A 16,037-nucleotide genomic window follows, 5' to 3' on the forward strand; every position below is an offset into this window, starting at 1 on the left:
AAGGTGTTAAGAGTGGGGACCTAATTCAGTATGGCTTGTGTGATTATAAGAAGAGGAAATAAATACACGAGGGATGCACATAAGAGGAAAGGCCACTTGAGCACACAGGGAGAATGTTCAACCTGCTAGCAAGAGGAGAGATTTCACTGGAAATCAGCCCTACCTGCACCTTGACCTTGGACTTTCAGCTACCAGAACCGTGAGAAAATAATTTCCTGTTATTTAAGCCACTCAGTCTGTGGCTTTATGTTAAGGCAATCTCAGCAGACTGACGTACAGATGTTGTTCTGTCAAATGAGCAAATAACGTTAACATGTATTGTCTGAAAGATCTTTGGGGAAAGTGTTAGTTGCTCAGTCGTGTCCAACTCTTTGCAGCTGTGGACTGTAGCCCGCCAGGATCCTCTGTCCATGGAATTCTCCAGACAAGAATATTTCCGGTATTCTTGGGAAGGGTTACCATTCTCTTCTCCAGGGGATCTCCATGATTCAGGACTGAACCTGGGTCTCCTGCATTGCAGGCAGATTCTTTAACATGGGAGCCACTGGAAAGTGAAGGTCGCTCAGTCATGTCTGACTCTTTGCCACCCCATGGACTACTGGAGTGGGTAGCCGTTCCCTTCTCCAGGAGACCTTCCCAACCCAGGGATAGAACTCAGGTCTCCCACATAGCGTACTGATTCTTTACCAGCTGAGCTACCAGGGAAGCCTTAAATGATGTGAAATTTGTTTAAATTATTTGTTAGTTTTAAAAATTTTGATACTTTTATTTGTATGTAATGTCAATACCATGCTGTGGAGTTTTAGGGTTTTTTTATTTAGTGTTCCATGTACAAATATATATACATTTTTTCTTATAATTAGGAAGTTACAAAATAATTTTTAAATGCTCAGAAATAGGTTATGATTTTTATTGATCATTTTCTAGGTTTGAATATTATCATTATAACTGACCTATATTTTAATAATGAAAATACTATAATTTAGGAAATTTAACCTTAGGTATGCCTTTTACTTAATTTGTTACTACCTAGGTAATAACTTTGTGATCAGCTAGCTTAAATTTTAGACGCTAAATAGCACATTAAGTGATATTTTATCGATTTATAATTCTGTATTTTAACATATAAATTGTAAATATTCACCAGGCTTATTAAGGGGGGGAGAGAGGGAAATAGTCTGTTTAATTTTTTGTTAGTTTAAAATGTGCTTTTCTAAATACTCCAAAATAAACATTATAATGTTCAACCTTTTATGTAATCTAAGCCAATCTATACATCTTCTCTGGATCATATAATTTGTTTAAAGGGGAATAATTAAGATTATTTAGTACTTTAAAATGTACAAATGCCTAAAAATTAAACTTTCTAAGTCATTTAGTGAAATAGAGCCAAAAACTTATTTATAATACTGGGCTGTGGCCTTAAGATGGCAGTAGTTCTGCATTAGGAATATTTTTCATTTGATTTCTTTAATCTTCAAATTTAAATACATTATTTTCTACTCTCCATTTCTCCTCTTGCCACAAGAAGAGAGGCCTACCTAGAAATTTTACTGTAAGTTTTTTGTGTGTGTATTTATTTTTGATGGTGTAGGGGAGAATGTGATAGAATGAAGTCCTTTGGTAAGAAACTGCTTATTAAGATGTGTGTGAATTAAAAAACCAAAATGTTTACAATGTGAAATGAGTGCCTCTTGGAGAGAAAACTAAAATACTAACTAGCAAAATTGTGACTCAAACAGATCTCAAATGATGTAGCAGTGGATTGAAATTTAATTAGGACAAATGTTAAGTTTGGGGTTAGGGTCAAGTAATCAACTTTATCAGTCTGTTATGGAGCATCTCGATTGATCAGATGTTAAGTCAGAAATAAAATATGGGTAAACTCAAGGTGAACTCAGCTAGCTCTGATTTGAATTTAGTTTCTCTTTAATTGACTGTCACTTCACAATACTTCCCTTTGCCTTGGCTGTCTGAGGTATGAAGGTTCTAAATTGCAGAAGGTCTACCATGTTGTCAAGGAGTCTGGGAAGAGACGTTAGGTCCTTGGTTATTGGCATCCATGTAACTGCTTTTCCTCAGCTAGACCGTCCCGGTCAGTCTTTGGTTGCCTCTGGCCATATTGGCCACACTGGCCACACCATCAGCATCCATCCATACTGCATAAATTCTAAAACACCTCTAGTTACAGTGTCATCAGGAAAATGGTTAGTGTGACCCCAACCATGAAATCATCCCTCACTCAGCCAACCTCTGCTCCTCTCTTGAGCAGTTCAAGGAAAACTTCACAGGAGACTTTTGGCTTTGGAGCCACAGAAAAGCAAGGTACGTGTTATGGTGAGGGAAGGCCGGGTAGCTTCCTCTTTCTACGTAGCTGTGAGCTCACCCACTGTTCCTATTGTAGTGATGGCCCTGTGTTGTCATAGGACATTCTGCAAAGCTTTTGAAAAGAGAACTAGGATTCAATTCTCTCTGCTTTTGGATCCTCAAGCTCATATGAAGGTTCTCTTCTTTCCCATACAGGGGATTTAACCTTGTAATGGGATAGAATGTAGGGTTCCTTTCTCAGAGACACACACAAGTAACTCACTCTGATGCTCTCCATTCTGTTTCCCTCAGGACTCATGTTGTCAGATAAGATACAGAATGTCTTTCAAGTACAGAGGTGAGTAAAAGTTTTGAGTCTTCAAGGGCATCCAAATATGAACATATCTCAGAAACCCCTTACAAAGAGTGATCCAGTCAATGTGGAGGCAAGACTCAGGCATGAATCCAGAGTGTCTTTGTCTCCAGACCTCTTAAGCAGGATGTTTATTTTCATGATTTAATGCATCTTACCTGTGTATTTTCATCTTTGACCATTTATCCCTGTCTAATCATGCATTTTTTATGATGTACAAAGTGTTTCATTAAATGGATAACCATTCCTCTCATAATTTAATATTGTTTCTTTATTTTGCCACAGTTTCTTTATCTGTAGAATCAGATATTTGAAATTAAAAATAATACTGGTATCTATTCACTATTTTAACAATGACATTCAAAATTGATTGTTGCTTGTCCATCCTTCTCTACCATTGTTTTTTTCATAAATGCCTCTTAACAAAAATATTCACATCAACCCTTTTTTTCTCTTTCTTTTTTATTTTTTAAACTATGAAAGCATGATAACACGTTTATAGTAGACTTGGAAAGTACAGAATAAAGTTACATATAGTCCCGTTATATATTATAATTATTTTTTAAGTAGACAAATGAAGATTTTTAGTTGAAGTTTCAATATCAAATCTCAAAAATCAATAGAATGAATATACAGAAAAGCATAAGGATATAGTAGACCTGAAAAGCACCATGAACTAAACTAATTCAATATAATTAAGGTTTATACAATTTTCACACAACAGCAGGATACAAATTCTATTCAAGTTCCCATAGACTATAAACTCAGAGAAACTGAAACATATCCAGGGACATAAAACAAGGTGTAAAAATTTCATGGTCTAAAGGTTTTGAAATCATGCAGCATCTGCTTTCTTATCATCCACACTAACCCATTTGAAAAGCAATGTGCAAATATCAAGAGTCTTAGAGATGGTTTATATGTATTAACATCTTTAATCCAATTCTAGACATCTGTCCTAAGATTTCTATCCCAGAAAAACCTCAGGTAACAGGGTGATTGGGTAATGGTAGTGACATTTCCATAATCTACCCAACTCCTGTGTTTCAGCTAAACATTCCAATCACCATTCCTCTAAAATGGATTTTTGAAAAACAAAACAAAAGAAGGCAGAGAGAATAAAAATAAAAGGAATGCTAAACATTTGGGAGCAATAGAAATATTAAATTATGAGATGTATTGTTATCGATTTAATGAAACACTTTGTACATCTAAAAATGCAAAATAAGATGGAGATAAATCATCAAATATGATAGATTTAAACATAAGCATAATGATAATTTTTTTATTAGAGTCTGGTTGCTTTACAATGTTGTGTTAGTTTCTGCTATACAACAAAGTGAATCAGCTATATGTATACATATATCTCCTCCCTCTTGAGCCTCCCTCCCACTTCCCCCCAATGATAATTATATTAAATATAAATTATCTAAAGACTCCAATTAAAAGTTGTTAGTTTTGTTCAAAAAGTAAGATCCAAGTATGCCATCTAAAGAAACCAACTTTACACATGAAGCTATAATACCATTTGAAAAAATTGGAGGTGTACCATAATTATCTGCCATCATGGAAAAACTGTAGTATAGTGATTCATTTTATTAATTTTCTCTAACATATTTCTATTAATTTGACTTATTAAAAGCAAAAATAGAATATATAAATGAAGAAGGACTCTTGCTTAGATTTCTAAATTTCTGGATCATAAAGCAAAATCAGGTTAGTCATCAAAAGACTTGTTAGGAAGCAAAAAGGAAATCATGTATTATCTCCCCTATCTTTGTTTTTGAGTTGCCTTTCTCCATTCTTCACACCTACCTGCCCAGAACTGGTATTGGGATTTGTGGAAACACAAATACATCTTATTGGCCAAGGTCGGTTTCCAGACCGCACCTGTCCACAGTTCCCACTCACAAGTGGCTTATAGTCCTTTAAAAACGTGGCCAGGCATGTCAGGATCAGGGATGAGGAAAACAATGAACAATTCTCTGGTCTTTTGATGGTTGCTGCTTCTTAACCCTTTCACCATTTTTGTTAGCATAAAGAAAAGCTCTTGTCATTTTGACATTAACTAGTTTTGCCTCATAATAGGAGCACTAGTTAGAAATGGAATTGAGTAATGGGAAATTCACTTGTGTAAGGCACACATTACCCAATACTAAGGACACTAAGTATTTTTCCTTCAGGGTTGTTTCATTATTGACTGTTTTTCTGTCAGACTTCTCTACCAGCTTGGAGAAGGAAGTGGCAACCCACTCCAATATTCTTGCCTGGAGAATGCCATGGATGGAGAAGCCTGGTGGGCTACAGTCCATGGGGTGGCAAAGAGTCAGACATGACTGAGCGACTTCACTCACTCACCCACTCTCTATCAGCTGTAAGTTATTTCAGACTGGGAACTGTGTCTTGTTCATCTTTATGTGTCTTAGTCTGGAGCACACAGCCTGGCACATAATGCCCATTGAATGAGTGAATAAATTTCCGTTTCCTAATTTCCATCTTCATCCACTGTGAATTTTTGAATGGGTGCAAGGAAGCTTTTATTTGGAAGGCAAGAGGCACTATATTTCGTTGACATTCTAAATCCCTGTTCTCAGTAATCAATAAATCAGGATTCACATTTCACAGATTTATAATAAAGATTTTAATCTCTTGGAGCCAGTTTCAGGCAGTGTTCTGACAACCATTAATTTTTAGTCCTGTCAAATACTAGTATAAGTGTATCAGGCACAATTTTTTATTTGACCTTCTATAGACTCTTCACTGTGTGCACCAAGAGCTCTGATGCAGGCTGTATAAATTATCACGGGGTAAAAATAGTGTACGCCAACATTTTGAGAACCTAAGAATTAACTTCCCCAGTCACACTTACTTTTTAACAGTACATCATGCAGAAAAATACTCACTTTAGAAACTTTGGTTTATATATTTAATGGTAAAGTTCACAGAACTTTTCTAGTTTCTATAATAGATTCTGCTTATATTGAGCTAATACTCACCATTAAACTCTTCATTAGGACTGTTGACCCTTGGAACGTAGTATTTTTTATACACTATAATTTATTCTTATTCTTCAAGCTATATTTTAAAAATGTCATTTGGACATGCAAACAGTTCTTAATGAGAATGGTTGAATAAATTCTCTTTTTGGCTTGCAGGGGAAGTGTCAATATATGCATAATTCATTATTATTAATTTCTTCTGGAAATCAGCCAAGTAGGCATTATAAGCAACATGTCCATTTTTTCCTTTTTTCCTTTTTTCCACCCACAAATTTGACAGTACTCCAAGGAGGGTACAAAGTGCTGCTGTCTCTGGGTGCACATGTGACCTCTGTCCTTCCTTTTGCTCTCTGTGATGTGTGGGTGTGAACACACACACACAAGGCACTTGCATGTGGGTGGGGAGGGCTTGTCAGTGAGTGGAGAAATAGCAAACACTGAGCTTGAGCTGTGAGGACTAAAATACCCGATACAAGCCCTGGAACTATAAAAATTCCATAACCAACATTTGCTTTTAGGAGTCTCTTTTGAATCTTCCTCTATCCAATAACTGGAGTCCAGGCTGGCTACACTCATTTTTCCAGATGGGTCAAGGGGCATTAAAAGCAGAACAAGGCTGTCCGCATGGGAGTGCTCTACTGTTATTGATCTTGTGAATAAACAATAATATTAGCAAACAAGTTAAATACCTCTGTCTAACAAACCCTGGCATGTCATGTTCATACCTGCTGGAAGATACTGAGGGTATCCAGAAGATGTGACACTCTATCCTGGATCAAAAAACTGTTTCCTCCAGTTTTCATTTTCCAAGGTATATTGTCTTGTAAAACACATCAGTGTTCAGCTTTGTGTAACTGCTGTAAGAGCATATGTTGATCTGGCAGGGCCAGAAAAAAGGAAGGAATCTGGTGACAGGCAGGATTTGCATTATGATCTATGAAGCAAAGTTGATTCTACATCTTCTCTGAAAGAAAGAAGCGTTGGCTTTCTCCACGTACAGTCCCTGGAATATAGGAAGTGGTCAAAAATGTTTGTTCAATGAGCAAGGAAATGTGTAAATAAATACAATAAGCAGGAAAGAAGTTAGGGGGGTAATCACAATTTAAACCAGAGGAGAGGAGACCATAAACTTACTAAAAGATCATACTGAAATAGCTCTGTGAACCTACCTACAAGGATCAAATTACAAATTTGAATGAGGTAAGAGATGAGAAAAAAAGAGTTGTTATTAGTTTCCTAATTCTAAAACTTGGATTTAAATAATCACAAGAAAATAAATAATATTATTAACCATTGAGGGCTTCAGTTCAGTTCAGCCACTCAGTCAAGTCTGACTCTTTGCGACCCCATGGACTGCAGTACTTCAGGCCTCCCTGTCCATCACCAACTCCTGGAGCTTGCTCAAACTCATGTCCATTGAGTCAGTGATGCCATCCAACCATCTCATCCTCTGTTTTCCCCTTCTCTTCCCCACTTCAATCTTTCCCAGCATCAGGGTCTTTTCAAGTGAGCCAGTTCTTCGCATCAGGTGGCCAAAGTATTGGAGTTTCAGCTTCAGTGTCAGTCCTTCTAATGAATATTTAGGACTAATTTCCTTTAGAATGGACTGGTTGGATCTCCTTGCAGTCCAAGGGACTCTCAAGAGTCTTCTACAACACCACAGTTCAAAAGCATCAATTCTTTGGCACTCAACTTTATTTATAGTCCAACTCTCACATTCATACGTGACTATTGGAAAAATCATAGCTTCGACTATATGGACCTCTGTTGGCAAAGTAATGTCTCTGCTTTTTAATATGTTGTCTAGTTTGGTCATAGCTTTTCTTCCAAGGAGCGTCTTTTAATTTCATGGCTGCAGTCACTATCTGCAGTGATTTTGGAGCCCAAGAAAATAAAATCTGTTCATTGTTTCCACTGTTTTCCCACCTTCTGCCATGAAGTGATGGGACCAGATGACATGATCTTAGTGTTTTGAATGTTGAGTTTTAAGCCAACTGTTTTACTCTCCTCTTTCACTTTCATCAAGAGGCTAGGTTTTGTTTGTGCCCTCCAGGAGTCTGTTTCCCCAGTCCTGTGTAAGTACTGAGGACTCTATGGTGGATTTAATGGTGACCTCCTCCAAGAGGGCTTATGCCATACCCAGGTCTGCTGCACCCAGAGCCCCCGCCCTTCTGGCAGGCCGCTGCTGACCCATACTTCTGCAAGAGATACTCAAACACCCAAAGGCAGGTCTGGCTCAGTCTCTGTGGGGTCTCTGGGTCCTATTGAGGGCTTACTTTGTGTCAAAAAATTTTATAAGCATTTTACAGCTATGAACTCATATAATCTTCACAGTGATCCTGTGGTGTAGATACTATAATTATCCTCATTTTTATAGATGAGGAACTGGGCAAACAAGATTTAAAAAAACTCAAACTTGTTCATAATCACATAGATGGTAAGTAGTCATAGAAGAGACAAAACGTGGTGACCTAGCAGTCTATTTCATCTATTTCATCCACGAGTGGACAAATGAATTCATGACCATATAAGAGCCAGATTTTCTCCCCAAAGGGGAGAGAGAGTTCAACAAGCAGGTGGAAGAAGAGAAACTGAGGGAACTTGGTGAGAGCTGAGAACCCCATGGGTGATTGAAATGAGTCTGATCTCTGCTCCTCCTCTTCTAGCTGAGCATTCACAAGAGAGAGGATGGTGGGGGCTCCCAGTGCAGGGAGTATCCTTTGTTTTCCACGTTGTAACCAGAGAAGATCTCACCTAACAAGGCATGACAGGGGAAGGAGCCAAGATGGATAAATTGTGACAAACCACTGATTCTCTTGTGTCCTTGGAGAAGAGTAGTAAGTTTCCTATGTCCCTGAATAGAACTCTGATGTAAGGCAATTGAGAACCAAAGATGAGAAGAAGCCTTGGGATGAGACAAGGGGAGTTAGATCTCTCCAGTTTGACTTTTAGGCAAGGAAAGAATCAAGGCAAGTTTTCAAAATGGATTTTATGTCTACTGATGATCTCCATGGCAATTTGATTACTATATATGAACTTTTGCTATTTATGAACATTTGACCATAGTGAAATTTTAAAAGATATTTTTAAAATAATTTTAACATTTTTGCTCAAATTTAGTTTTGTGTCATGTATATCTGATTACCTGCAGAAGTAAAATAACTGGTTAAATTCATTTTGTCACATAAAATAAAGAAGTACCAGTATATTTTGTTACCTAGAGGTAAGGTCACCATTAACTATATGGATTAGGCTGGGACTTCCTCATTTTAACACAGAAAGCCTTTTGTACCAGGAGATCCTCAGTCTTTGGTAAACCGGGGTAGTTAGTAAGCACCTGCATACAAATCACATTTCCCTAACATTAAGGGAGTTCAGATGAGTCAGTCTAAGTATGACTGGTTTTAGCTCTGCAGAATATACTGATGTTCCATCTTAAGCTCTAGGTAGACGCTCCTCATTTGGACTCATTGAGGACTCCGATTCTTCAGCAGGTCTCTGAATTGTGGGTTTGAAATTTTTCTTAATATTTTCTAGGAAGATGCAAGATATCTAAATCTGTGAAACAGCAGGAGCTAGGTGATAGAGAAGCATCTGTGATAGCTTCACAGACCATGCAGGAGTAACATAGGAGCAGGTGCTTTTGACTTTTGTGTCTCTGGAGAATAGGAGTCAGGACAGGACAAGAAATTCTCTGACAGCCTCCTTCACCCTAGCAGGCGCCAGGAGCCAGGATTTTGAACTTTGTTGTCAGCTCTCTTATTAATTCCTTCAGCAGTCCTTGGCATCGTAGCCAAACATCATTTTAAGCTCTCAGTCTGTCAACTCTGGATAATTCTTAGCTATCTCACAGTGTTGTTGTGGGAATTGATTAATATTTATGAACACATTTAAATGGAGAAGTGCAGTATAAATATTATTGAATGAACTGAAAAATTGTTTCCTACATAATATTATACATAAAGGAAAATAAGCCATAGACTGTAGTGTCTTCTTGGAAGAGTTTTAAAATAATGATCAGTTATCTGCTGTTTCCCCTTTCATCTTTAATAAGTTTAGTGTTTTGTTATCTAATGTTTTCAACAATGATTTCTGCTAAATTTATTTATTTTTATTGTTTTTGTATTGATGCATTTTATTTCCTGTTAAGTTCATCTCTTTATTTCCAGTTAAGGTTTTCTAAATCATTGACCATGATTTTTCTTCCACTGAAATTTATCTGGTTTAAAAGGGACATTTGTCATTACTTAAGAGTAACTATTGAAACTCATTGCTTAAGAGAATAGATATTTCTGTAGTTAGGATCTTTGCATCAAATTTCTGTTACATGAATTCTTGTCCCCTTCTTACATTTTTCTGTATAAAATTAAAAGTATATTTAGCTGGAAGAAAATGGGATTTTCAGCATAATAAAATTTTACTTAAGTTTTTGGTTAAGTTTATAAATTATGTAAAATAGAGAAGTTATACCTTTTAACAAAACACATATTAATAACAATTCTAAAAATATTCATAATGGTAGTATTTTACAAATGGCAAAAAATACATTACATGTTAAAAGACAGTCCATTTCAGAAAGATTATTTAAAAAAATTCTGTCTCATATGTTGTGACAGCAAGTTGCAGCTTGCTACTTGCTGTTGTTTTAACAATTCAACATTTAACTGCTTAACTTCTGTATCATGTCTAACTTTAAGACCAAAATTATTATTGTAAATGTTTCTTTAATTTCTCATAACTTCAACATAGGTAACTCTTCCCAGCCATAGCTGCTATTTAGTTAAGACACTGACAATGCTGTATCCCATCACCAAATGCTGTGTCACTTAAGGGTGGCAGCCTTTTCAGACTGAGTGTCTTGGAGCATCAATATCTTAGTAGAGTCAATGCTGATGCAGGACCTGGTTCTCAATAATATATATTTAGAAACTTTTAAACAAATCAGTTTACTACAAATGATTAAATTTATAAAATATATCCTAGTTAGCCATATTCACGGGAGAATGACTTATGAAACACACATCAAAATTTTAATTCCAAATTAAAGGTATACTTGGTGAAACTAATAAGGGACATTCAGGAGCCCCACACAAAAAACTGCTTACTGAACACAGAATCTGGAAAAGGAAATTGTTACCAAAAAGCTGAGACTTCACTCTAATATGTTCTAGAATGAGAGCTTTTCTCATTCTTACCAAAATTCTGTAATTATAACTGATAACTAAAAGTAGAGTACCTACAGTAGAGACACACTAAAATATTCCTTTTGTTTACTCCTCTCTTTCAATTCTTCTTACCAGTAGCATACACAGAAAACCCTTCATAATTACCTAACAAATTTCCTCATCACGAACATATTACATTTACTAGAATCTATTTCAAAGGACTACTTCCTTTTTCAGGGAGCACCCTAAGTCTTTTGCTAAGGTTTCTCTAATCTTACCAGAGGTTTATTTTATGTTCTTCTACATGTCTCCCACTGCCCAACTCCCTGGTACAATTTCCACAGAGGTCTAACTTTATCTGCATTAGCAATCAGTTAGGGTTAGGTTAAGGTCTGCAAGAAACAATACTTAAAATCTTTGAGGCTTAAAACAACCAAGATTATTTCTCCTTTAGGTTATATGTATCTGTCTGGTAAGTGAGGCTCCTTTCCATGTTTTGCTCACTCAGGGATGCAGGCTAATAACCTTTTGTCTGGAACATTGCTGCCATGGTAGGGAAGGAAATGTAGTTAAGTGCACTCTTCCTCTTACAGCCTTCTACTTGGAAGTGATACATACTAGTTCTAATAACATTTCATTGGTCAAAGCAAGCCCTGTGGTCATACTTACCTTCAACAGGATAGGAAAGTACAATTCTACTATGTACTTGGAAGAGAAAAACTAGAAATATCTTTTAACAGCAATAATAAATACCACATCTAGTTATTTTGATTAATATTTTCATTTTTAAGGAGGAATGTTTTCTGATCTAGTTCTCAAATGAAAGGCTCAATCACTCAACAAATATTCATTTGAGTGTCAACTTTTTCAATCTATTTTGCCAAATGCTATGAATGATACAAAGATGCAAGAAATGTGGATCTAAGGACTTTTGTATAATAGAGTACAACAGTCTTCTTATAGAGCTTGGTACTTCTGCTTCATAGTCCTTAGCAAGTAGTAATTATTTCTGCAACTATTTGTGTCATGTTATCTCCTACCTCAGTTTATATATTATATATAGGTTATGGACTGTATCTCTTTTCATGTCTATTAATATAATCTCAAGAGCAAGCACCATGCCTAATACCTAGTAGGTGATATTCAGTGATTATCTACTGAATATATTATAAAAGAAAAAAAAACTCATGAGGAAGTCAAAGAGAGAGACATTGCCTCCAAACAAATATATACCTTATTTAGACTTGTATCTCTCTTTGTATTGACAGTATTTATCTGGTCAGTATTTTGGTTTGCAATAATGTCCTTGTGTGTGTGCTAAGTCGCTTCAGTCATGTCTGGCTATTTGCAACCCTGTGGACTGTAGCCCGCCAGGCTCCTCTGTCCAAGGGATTCCTCTAGGCAAGAATACTGGAGTGAGCAGCCATTCCTTCCTCCAAGGGATCTTCCTGACCCAGGGACTGAACCCGTTTCTCTTTATGTCTCCTGCATTGGCAGGTGGGTTCTTTACCACTAGCGCCACCTGGGAAGCCAAATAATGTCCTTACACAGGAAAAACAATGCTTGTTTGACTTATTTTTTATCCCCAAGCACTAACCCAGTGCCTGACACATGATAGGAACTCAGTAACCTTCGCTGACTCAGAGAAGCAAAGGAGATAAACCCTGAGGATGACTGAAGTAAATAACTGTCAATAGATAAAGTGAAGTGAAGTCACTCAGTCGTGTCCAACCCTCAGCGACCCCATGGACTGCAGCCTACCAGGCTCCTCTGTCCATGGGATTTTCCAGGCAAGAGTAATGGAGTGGGGTGCCATTGCCTTCTCCGTCAATAGATAAGCCACTGTTATATAGCAGTCACTAGAGTGTGCTTCGGAGAAGGCAATGGCACCCCACTCCAGTACTCTTGCCTGGAAAATCCCATGGACGGAGGAGCCTGGTAGGCTGCAGTCCATGGGGTCGCTGAGGGTCGGACATGACTGAGCGACTTCACTTTCACTTTTCACTTTCATACACTGGAGAAGGAAATGGCAACCCACTCCAGTGTTCTTGCCTGGAGAATCCCAGGGACGGTGGAGCCTAATGGGCTGCCGTCTATGGGGTCACACAGAGTCAGACACGACTGAAGCGACTTAGCAGCAGCAGCAGAGTGTGCTTTCTTCAGTCAGTCTATTAGTAACATATGGTTTAATTTTCTAAAGCACAAGTGTTACACACAATCGCTTCTGATAGGCTAGTAGATGAGTGTTTCAGTAATTGAACAAAATTCCAATTGCGTTGGACACACCTGGGCAATGGAGCTTTAACAGATGACTTCTAGTGGCTGGAGACCCACCTCCACTGGAGGACAAAGTTGAGAGTGACAAGAGGGAGGTTTGTCACATTCTATACAGTTGGGGCTAGGTTTGTAGCATGGATTTGCGTCTCAGTTCATATGTACTATTTTAAGTTTTGATATTCTGAATTTCTCTTAACTGGGGAAATGTAAAAATATGTACAAGGGAGCCTGGCGGGCTACTGTCCATGGGGTTGCAAACAACAACAAAAATGTGTACAATCAACCATAGTATAATGAATACTTTTTTCTAAAGATGAATATAGCACGCAGATTATAGGTTTTTCATGTTAACATGAAGCAAATGTATGTATCACTCTGTACATAAGGGTCAAGATGTGACTTGTAGTTTAACTTCAACTGAGGAAATGTAAACTACCTTCTAATAGGCTTTTATTATATGCTGAAAATATTTTCTTTGATAATTCTCCAAGGAACATAAACATTGAGACTTGGTTACATTTCCAAGATGATCAACCATCTTTCAAGGTACAGGACAGCAGTTACACCAAATATTACTCTGTAAATCATTGTGCCATTTGCACCTCTACATGTTATGTGGTTTAACAAGAGATTTTTTAATATAAATGTTGCTAAAACATCATTATTATGAGCTTAGTTATTAAAATGCCAGAAGTTTGAAAAAAAATCTAACCATCCTAAAGAGTCTTTTGTTATTTTTGAAAATTTATTAGAGGTATTTATCTGAAGTCAACCCAAATATTTCCTTAACCTTGACTTTAAATAGTAGGAATTTATGAAAATAATAGGATTTGTCTTTCTTTTAAATCAAAGGAACAAAGGAAAAGAAATACTTAAAAATGAGACCATTAGATAATAACCACTTATTGGAAATCTAAATGTTGTTACTTAGGAATAGTTCAGTATCAAAATAAAGAATGCCAAATATACTACTTATTGAGACACAAAAAAAGGGCTGGCTGAACAGGAAATTCTTGAAGCTCTGCCCAATTACTTGGCATGGACATTGGAAAATTCTAAATCTAGGAAGTTTAGTGTATTTAATAATATTTTCTTTGTGTTTATATAAAATCATGTATGTATAAGTAAGAACCAGTACATTTGTTATTGTTGATGATGAATAACAGAAATAAACCTAATATAATCTCTTTTAATTGGAGAATGCCTGTTGGACATATGGCAATATTCTTTTCACCCTTTGGGTTAGGATTTTGTGAAAAAATTTTTGCAAGTTCTAGGAATGCTAAAAAAAAGTACTATTGGGACTTATAGTTATCATAAATGCATCATTGTAGAAAGGGAAGCCTGGGTTCAGGTTAAATGATTCATGGTCATGGAAATCATAATCATTGCTGCTGTTGTTGTTTAGTCACTAAGTTGTGTCTGACTCTTTGCAACCCCATGGACTATAGCCCACCAAACTAGGTAAGAATACTGGAGTGCGCTGCCACCTCCTTCTTGAGGAAATCTTCCAGACCCAAGGATCAAACCTATGTATCCTGCTTGGCAGGTGGATTCTTTACTGCTGAGCCACCTGGGAAGTCCAGACACCATAATTCAGTTCAGTTCAGTTCAATTCAGTCGCTGAGTCGTGTCCGACTCTTTGCGACCCCATGAATCGCAGCACGCCAGGCGTCCCTGTCCATCACCAAGTCCCAGAGTTTACCCAAACTTGTTTCCATCTAGTTGGTGATGCCATCTAGCCATCTCATCCTCTGTCGTCCCCTTCTCCTCTTGCCCCCAATCCCTCCCAGCATCAGGGTCTTTTCCAATGAGTCAGCTCTTCACATCAGGTGGCCAAAGTTTTGGAGTTTCAGCTTTAGCATCAGTCCTTCCAATGAACACCCAGGACTGATCTCCTTTAGGATGGACTGGTTGGATTTCCTTGCAGTCCAAGGGACTCTCAAGAGTCTTCTCCAACACCACAGTTCAAAAGCATCAATTCTTTGGCATAATTAGAAGGATACAAAATAAGTTGTCCAGACTGAAAATAAGGAGATTGGAGTCCTATCCTGAAGCTCGCATAACCTGGTTCTGGGATCTTGAATAGGGCCATATCAAAATTATCCTTGGTCCTCTTCATCTTCTACTTCTTGATTCCTCTTCCCTCAACTATGACAACCAAAGATTGTATGGAATCCTCTTTTGACTGAACTTCTTGAAGCAGAATTCTATGTGGTGGAAAGGAAGGATCCCTCCGGGGCAGGAATGCTGGATATTCCTGACTTTATCATCAATAATAGCTCGGTGACCTGAAGCAAGTCACTTCTCATTTCTGAGCTATTTCCTTCATTCTAAAAATGAGGTTATTGGGGCTTCCTTAGTGGTCTAGTGGTTAAGAATCTGCCTGCCAATGCAGGCAGGGACATGGGATTGATCCCTGGACCAGAAAGATCCCACATGCCACAAGGAGACTAAGGCCCAACTGCTGAGGCTTGTGCGTCCTAGAGCCTGCAACAAGAGCACTCACTGCAATGAGAAGCCCAGGCACCACAAAACTAGAGAGTAGTGGCTGCTCACTGCAACTAGAGAAAGCCCTTGTGCAGCAGTGAAGATGCAGTGCAGCCAAAATAAAATAAACTGAATAAATTAAAAAAAAAAACAAAACAGTGAGGCAACTGGACTAAAAGGTCTTTAAAATCCCTTTCAGGATAAAAGAAAAAATCTGAGAGACTAGACAATAGCATTTCTATCAAAGGTAACTGATTGCCAACTGAGCATTTATATGCTGGTGTCTTGCTCAGAGAAGCAAGCTGAGAGTTGTCACTAAATTTCTGCTACACAAACTGTGGTCTAGAAATCAGCAGCGAAGGCATCCTCTGGGGCCTTTTTAGAAATGCAGATTCCCAGGCCTCATCCCAGATCTACGGAATCAGA

The sequence above is a fragment of the Bos javanicus genome, chromosome 9 (assembly GCF_032452875.1).
Source record: "Bos javanicus breed banteng chromosome 9, ARS-OSU_banteng_1.0, whole genome shotgun sequence".
Taxonomy (NCBI): domain Eukaryota; kingdom Metazoa; phylum Chordata; class Mammalia; order Artiodactyla; family Bovidae; genus Bos; species Bos javanicus.